Source organism: Dipteris shenzhenensis, chromosome 2, assembly GCF_047967505.1.
Source record: "Dipteris shenzhenensis isolate YYH24624 ecotype China chromosome 2, Dip_SZ_1.0, whole genome shotgun sequence".
In the NCBI taxonomy this organism is placed as follows: Eukaryota; Viridiplantae; Streptophyta; class Polypodiopsida; order Gleicheniales; family Dipteridaceae; genus Dipteris; species Dipteris shenzhenensis.
In genome coordinates this window covers 26,201,896-26,210,540 of record NC_141597.1, presented here as the reverse complement: position 1 = coordinate 26,210,540, position 8,645 = coordinate 26,201,896, and positions in this window count along the sequence as shown.

The following is an 8,645-nucleotide window of genomic DNA, read 5'->3' as shown; positions in this document are numbered from 1 at the left end:
TGCTGTGCTTATATGGTTTCTTAAAATCTATTCTCTATCAACTTTGTTGACATTATGCAACTTTTCTACTTTTCACTTGATGTCTTGGAATACGCCAGATGTTATAACTTAAGAGTGGGAAACTATGGCTAAATTGTACTTCCACAAAGTTGCTGTGCTTATATGGTTTCTTAAAATCTATTCTCTATCAACTTTGTTGACATTATGCAACTTTTCTACTTTTAAAAATTCAAAAAATTATCATTATCCAATGCAATTAGAGAGAGGGTATTAAGAATGTTGTAAATTGCACTATAAACTAAGGTCTAGAGAGCCAGTGGTGATATAAGGATTAGGGAGTTGGAACTTTAACCTTCAATTGGTAGGTCACAACTTCTTAGTTGGCATTGTTGGTCTTCTATTTTGGGCTTCAATCAAAGGTCCTCATCTTCCTTTGAACTCTATTTCACTATGAGGATAGTAATGTAAAGTACTTGGGATTCAAACATTGGGATGACGTGTTTGTTGCAAATAATGGGATTGGAACCCATTTTTCCAAATTCACAATTTGACACTCTACACCTATCCAAAGTTTGAGCCATGCCCAATCTGATTGATACTTCTACTAGAGTGTTTTCATGCAATTCATTCTAGATGCAAATTCTAAAGAAAAGGTGGAGGTCAACATTGAGCGGGATTTTAGAAAAGTGGATTCCTGCACTGGCATTGCAAGATGTTGGAGGACGGATTAGGGGGGATGTTCATTCAGTGGCATCATCCTTGCATGACATGGTCTCTGCCCTATCGAGATCACTTTCAGTGCCATCATCCTTGCATGACTAGGCATGGATGATCTGTATCCTAGTCATCGTCAGGACATTGATCCATTTGCCCGCATGGTCTTGACAGAGCACTTCAAGGAGGAGGCACAGAGAGCTTTGCTGCAGCAGGAGGGTGCTGATACATCAGTGGTTGCAGCGTGTGTTCCGCGACGCTTCTCATATGGTGATGTCATGCTAGGTGACGAGGCACGAGTAGAGGAGGTATGCTGTATTGAGCGAGAGGCAGAGCTTCAGATATCATTGCAGCAGTGGGTGGAGCAGCAGCTTGGGCGAGGCAGCGTCTTCCACATGTAGAGATGATTCTCATAAGTGAAGGATCTATAAAAAGGCTCCCATCTAGCATTTACCTAGTAGTAGTACTAGCTAACATTCTAACATAAAAATTGAGATGTGCATATTCATAGTTATTAAAAAAACATTGAACTATATATAGAAGGAATGCTGATCATGTTTTGTTAGATGAGTATGGATCACATCAATACAATGAATAGTATGTGAGATATACAATGACATATACATACATTCTTGTTTTTATGACTCAATGAATACAAAGCTCCAATTTTGTCTTTTTGCCCATCGCAATCAATCTCTTCATGCAATGTTCATTTTTGGTCATTTGTAATAATTTATGTTTGGAGGTTTTGAATGAACGATGTCACAGGCAATACAAGAGAAGGATAATCTGTACATGCTCCATAGGAATTAGATACACCCAATATTCATGGAAAAATAACTATTCTAGGTTTGAATGGGCTTTTATTATGCGAGTCGAGCAATAAAAAATATTCAAACAATAGGACATATCACATGAAAAAAGAAATGATTACTTTGTGAAAGGCATGCATTGAATTCTTAGAAACAATTTATACATGCTTTAATGTGGGAGTATGGGCATGTGTAAGAGAGAGTAACATAAGGCCCAATTGAACTGCTCAAATAAGTTGCCCAAAAAGCAACAAATAAACATTCTTCATGGTGTGGAAACAAGGACAATGCTACATATTTAAAAAATTTTCCCTTTATAGACTTGACAAGACAGACATGGAAGCAATGTTCAACACCACTAGAAAAAGTTTGGAAGGAATTTATAGGATTGTGATAGGAGTACTATCTTGATAGATGATAATATCCCATACAAGGGATGTTTGAATCATCCTAGAAATTGTATATTTTCAAAGTCATTTTTGGTTTATAGATTGGAACAATGATGACTTGAACCTTGAAATCCTACCTTTGTTAGTTTGATTAAAAATTGTTTCTAATATGTGGCTGGTCGCTCAAGCATAATGATACATCAACAACCTTTGGTAGAAGGACATTCCCTTTATGGACAGTACAAAGATGTTTCAAACACCACAAGCAATGATGCTCAGAGCATTTTAGGGATATGAGATATCCCTTTCTGTAAATAGGAAATTCCCTAAAGTCTTTGGAAGGTGAAGGTTAATAGCAACCAAGGAGAAGAAAGTGTAACCCACTCGTGAAGTTGATTTAAAGGAAATTGTAGAATTTAATAAAAGATAAACCAATTGGTAAAATGGATCAAATAAAATAGATTAATATCTGAATAGTTTGGTTATGTAACCCTCTTGCCCCATAGAGATTGGAAAGGCCTATCTTTGACCTTTGCAAGAATGGCAAAGAGAAAATGGCATGCTTGAGAAGTCATAGTTATGGGATGGCCATAACCTTGAGTCTTGACTAATGTGTTATAGCACTAAGATAACAATGGTATATAGAAGTGGGTTGATCCTATATTTAACTCTAATGTTGTGCACAATATTTTTTGTAATAAACAACATTTTCAATTTTCTTGTGAATGTGATGGTGCATAATTGATTTCCTTATGCATGTAATAAAAAATTGTATGCTATATAATCATCTGAATGATGTCACTTATAAATGTTTGTGTTCGAAGGAAAAACATAAAGTGAATTTAAAAAGTTCTTTTCATATTGATCATTGTATTTTTTATTAATCTTTAATTAAGGATCGAAGGTAAGATACATAACAAAACAATAACAAAGTCATTTCAAAAATGGAGGCAATCAAATCAAATACCTATGGGAGAAACATTTGATTTATTTAACACTTATATCCAAGGAGAAGTCTACATCGCACAAAGCAAGATGAGATTTTGTCATGTGCTTTAAAGTGCCATAAGGTGTGGTTTTTACTCCTTATAATGGTTACTCCTTATAATGGCACAAGTTATGGATATAACAATTTTTTAGAACTATGTGTGAGATGAGAATAAAGGTGTCTATGTTATGTGAGAATCACAATGTGGCACAAGTTATGGATATAACAATTTTTGAGAACTATGTGTGAGATGAGAATAAAGGTGTCTATGTTATGTGAGAATCACAATGTGGTGCCACAAGTAGAGCAGAGGATGATTGTAGAAAGAAATAATGTGGTAGGTTGCACAAATACTTCAAAATATGCAAAGATGGAATGAATGCATGTTGAGATATGCAAAGAAAGAAAGGTAACCACAATGTGACCATGGATGACTATGGCTTTATTGTGAGCATGAATACAAAGGAAATCAATGTAATTTTTAAGAGAAGTGGAGACAATCCATTTGTAATTTATTTTTGTATTTACAACACATCCTCTAATACACCCCTTATCAATACGTAGCCACCTAATGCCATTGCATGAGTGCACAAACTACCATGATATATAATGAGAAACACATCATCAAACATAACCTTACACCATACAAATTTAAGAATTGATCTGAAAACTTTATGACTCCAACACACCATATCAAAGACAATGCACACGAAACATAAAATATGACATGATTATTGCATTAACTCACATCAACTTGAGAAATGTTGATACATGAAAGTACTATATAGAGACTATATAAACACATTGAGCTATAATTCTAACACATGTCTCATTTCAACTTCCATCAATACTCTTGTCATGCTTGACACTATAGTACAACTGTTTCTAGAGACACTATATCATAAGAATCATTGCAACTATCATAAGAGTGCTCTCATCTTGAGATCGATGTGCAGCAATTACTAGAGTAATTACATGTAAGGTCTATGACTTGTCAGCTAACCCACCTTCTACTCTTTGGCATTGACCATATGCAGCTTGAACCTTCTATATTTTAAGAAGATGTTCAAAAATGTGAGTTCAACTTTACTATTGTATGTGCTATGCCCACAATCAAACCCTTCATATACAATTCTAGAACAACACTAATATGTATTCAACCTCTATCCCCCTCCTTTCTTCCCATCACTATAGCTACGATTTCCCACCTTTCAAAGTCATCTAGCTATTTTTTCACTTTATTGGATATATCTACCTTCAATTTGAATCTCACACTGTCATTGTTGATGTTGGTTTCCATCTCACTCCATGACAGATTAGTTAGGATTTAACAATGCAACCCTAATTGTTTTTGCACAATATTTTATGCAACCCTAACTGTGATATTCAATTTGAATATCACACCGTCATTGTTGATGTTGGTTTCCATCTCACTCCATGATAAATTAGTAGGATTTAACAATGCAACCCTAACTGTTTTTCCATAATATTTATTTAGTAATGCTTGGGCCAAACTCTTAAAATTTCCTAGTAGTGCTAACTTCATTGAGCTTCCATATTGTCTTTGCAAATACCTATGCTGCCAAATTCAATTTCAACTGCATGTAAACACTCAAATTTTGCAACAATTGACAATTCAAGCAACACATGTTTGTATTAAAAGAATATATTAACATTCTTCTACATGTAAGCATTAATTAAAAAGGCAATATGATTGCATAAATTAAAGCAATAATTAAATGTGTAATTAAAACATATATTTGAAATGTTATAACCATCTACAAATAGTGCAGTCTATGCATCTTACAACCTATTCTTACAATTATTTCATCATGCTATCATTGCATTGTTTCAATCCATGTGATTATTGTTGTCTTTTTTTAATGATTGATTAATGATGTCATCTTTCCAATGTTTCGACTCAATATTAACATAAGATTGCACACATGATGTGATCTACAATGTAACGTCAATCTCAATTAAACATTGAGTTTAAATCAATTAGGTAGAGCCAAGCAATGAGGAAATGCATTCACAAGGTCATTTCTACCTAATACTGGCTAATTTTCCATACCGTAGATTTGTACAAAATCCCCACTCACACATAAAATTTAAAAAGGCAACCATGATGACATCTTCCTACAAGGAACTCCCCTTATCCAAAAAACTAAGAAGAGAAGAAATTCCACGGTGGTATCCTTTACTAGGGAGAAAAACTCAAGAATAGAGAAAAAAATACGATAGGAGCCCATGCTTCTCAAGGGTGAGGAATACTGACGTAAATCTCTTGTATATTAGAAAGAACTCTATTGACAAAAGGAATTGGTCGTCGGTAGTAAACTTTTACTTTGAGAACTAATATATGCGAATGTACCATAGGTATAAGTTCTTTTATTATTATCTTGGCACTAAATAAGAATATATTGTCAATAAACGTCTTGATCATCAAGTTGTGTCATGAAGAGATTCTAGATCATGTTTATGTAATCATGGGTGGTACCATGCAAAAAAATATGTGATTACTTGATTATGCTAAACCATACACAATCACACGCACACACACACAAAAATGTATGTACATGCATACATATTACATATGTATGTATGCATGTGTGTATGTGTAAGCATTTGATGATGAAAGTTCTATACTCATTGTATATAAGTTTGTTGTAAGCTTCTTAGACACCGATGCACTATTTACTAACTTATAACAAACGTATGGCAAGATGGAAAGACAATGCCATCAACAAACAAGATATACTTTCAAATAAATAAGCAAGTGAACTATTCAATGAACCTTTCTTTAGTAAGTTGTGGGTGGTCCCTCATAAGCATAATTCATACTATTTGATTCAAGCCCCGCAAAGTATTAGAGAACTTAGAGTTTATAGCCACACCATAGTGATGAAATTATTTTTTTAATTTTTTGTTCATGAAACATATTGATTGGAGTGCAATCTTCTTGTTTCACAAGCATGGAGTTTAGATTTGTAAATTATAGCCCTAAAATTTATGATTATCTATCCAACGATTATATGTTTTAGGTCCTAAACATTCATAAAGGTTGCCATACCTCTATCATGTAATTAGCCAAAAGTTAGAAAAGACGGGAATGTGATTTGAAATTTCACCTTATAAAGTGGATGAGCCATGCTTATATTTCTTGCTATAACTACTCACAATGAGACAAACTCCTTAGCATTTTCTTTCATCATGTATCTAAGAAGGCTTCTTCTTTATTCACCATTAAATTTTGAGCTTCTCTATCTTAAGAAGATAGGATTTTCCATCATTAGCTATTTTGATATTTTGGGTTCTTGTGGGCTGCTTGCATTTATGGTTGAGTTTCTAGCATCTAAGAAGCCTAAAAACATGATATCTAATGCATGTAGAGTAGAGAGGGCAGTGCAAGATAAAATATTAAAATTGGTGAGATGTGAGATGCTTTAGCCAAACCCAAGTTTTTCAATTTAGCTCCTCTATAATTGGGTTTTTTAATAAAGTCTAAAGAGACTGATTATATGATGTGTGATGCATGTAGAGGAGAGAGGGTGGTGCAAGCTAAAATATAAAAACTAGTGAGATGGGAGACACCTTAGCCAAAACCCAAGATTATAGACTTGTTATGAGCATTCATATTGCTTGATTTTTTAACCCTTAAGGATAATAATTTTTTTTGTTTGTTGCATGCCTTATACCCTAGTGATGATGGTGTTTTGTTAAGATTAGTCTTGTGATGACCTAATTGATAAGCATTGGGGTGGTTCCAAAGTCTTCAAATCCCCATAGGATGCTTGTGACAAGGTCATCGTCCTTTAAGGAATCCCCATGTTTTGAATTCAAGCTCTTCTAGAAGACATGTTTAAGGTAATCTGGAAGACCTTCTAAGCTATAAGGCTCTTCTTAATGTGCTTTGCATAGAACCTCCTTACTAGGTATTGTTTATTGTGTCTCTCTTATTTACTCACACGATGTCATGCATTTTTACAAGCATTGGCCCATGGGCACTCCCGAGGGCACTAAGTCTTATACTCTTGTGACTACTCATGCTTAGAAGGGAAGGATGAATTTCCCTCTTTCGTGTTAAATGGGAGGTGGTGGTAAAGTGGGTGTGTGAGTTCCAAAAAACAAGCTGAATATTCTAACATAGAAATTCTTTTGCCCTCATTGTTAGGACTAAATATTCAGTTGCACTTTTCCCTTGGTGAAAGTTACATACGGTTTTTAATTTCATGTGTTGACTTTGAATTTGGGGTTCGAGGTCTTATGATAGGTTCTATGGTTGAAAAACTCTGGAAGAATCTCGACGTCACAAAACAACTTCAATCTTGTAATCCACTTGCAATACCTTGAGATCATGTGAAGATTTAGTCAGATCTTGCATTTATGGGGCGGTAGTGACTGTGTGTGCATGCACGCCCTTAGAACCTACATAAATAACGTAGGAGTTGTTCATACCTCGAAGTTGCAATCCATTTGCTTGCAAGGCCTCAGTGAAGCATAGTTTGGGTGTGCTCCTAAGGGCCCATGTGGCTTGGCTCATATCTCTTAGGTATGCAATATTGATTATCTCGTCTCCTTTCTCTTAGGAGCGCATAACTAAAAAATTAAATATGAGAGAACTAAATTGAACAATGTAAACAACAATCACTTAGCCATGGTTTAACAAGCCCACAATGAGTAGCCTAGTCAACATCTCCACAACATCTAAACCACTCTAAGATGTGGACATCTTAAATGTGGGCAATGAGAACGACACTCTCAAAACCATTCCACAACGTCTAAATTTAGAGAACGTAAAAAGATATGCACATTTCCTTCTTACTTAGGGTGGTCTCCTAGCAAGCCCTAAAGTGTCTAAAGGGTCCTAGAGCCCTAAAGCGTCCTAACGGATGTTAGATTGGGATCGTCTTTCATATGTGGGATGTTTCTATTGACTAACCCCGACTATTTGAGTAAGATCCGCTCAATCATCTTAATGTACGACGGGAAGGTCGTAAGGTAGTTGACCGGGGCATCCCATTATCGAGTTGAGGCGGACCGGGGCTGGTCAAGCTTGTTGGCTATCTCACCCGTGGTCCTATAGATACCTTGGTCTAACTTTAAGACCATGCTTTGGCTATGACTGTCATTTTTGGCCAAGTGGAAAAGATGCATAGATTTTCTATGAGCTTCCTAAAAAGGTCCGTCATGGTTGAATCCTTAGTTCTTACCTATCAACCAGAAATCAGGAAAGTCTTAGATGAAAATGGCAATTCGACCGACTGTGTCACTACGTGCTCCACACTTCAAGGGAAGGAGCATCGGACACCAAGCTGAGAGAGAAACCAGCAATTTATTCGGTGGCTGAGTGGCAAACAGCCCTACAGTTTGACAATTTCTAAGCATGACTTTGCTTGCTTGTATCAAAGCTGTTTGTGGCGTTGCTGACGGTCGCCCGGCGGCGTTGTAACTTGTAACAAGTGCTCATGAAGAACATCAGGATTCCTGAATGATGCTGAATCTATCGGTGAAATAGGGGAATTAAGCTTAAGCATCGGAGTTGATAATACGACGTTGGAACGACAATGCCGGCCAGTTAAGGACGGATGATGCTTAGGAGTCGCAAAGACATGCAGAACGTTCTCCGCCCCTTAACCGTGGCGTTGGACGGGGGAAGATGAAAGGCCCAAGGGCTCGGAGAAAACCGATCATGCATGGTGGTCCGAATCACGTTGTGACGCTCTTACGGGATCAGACTTT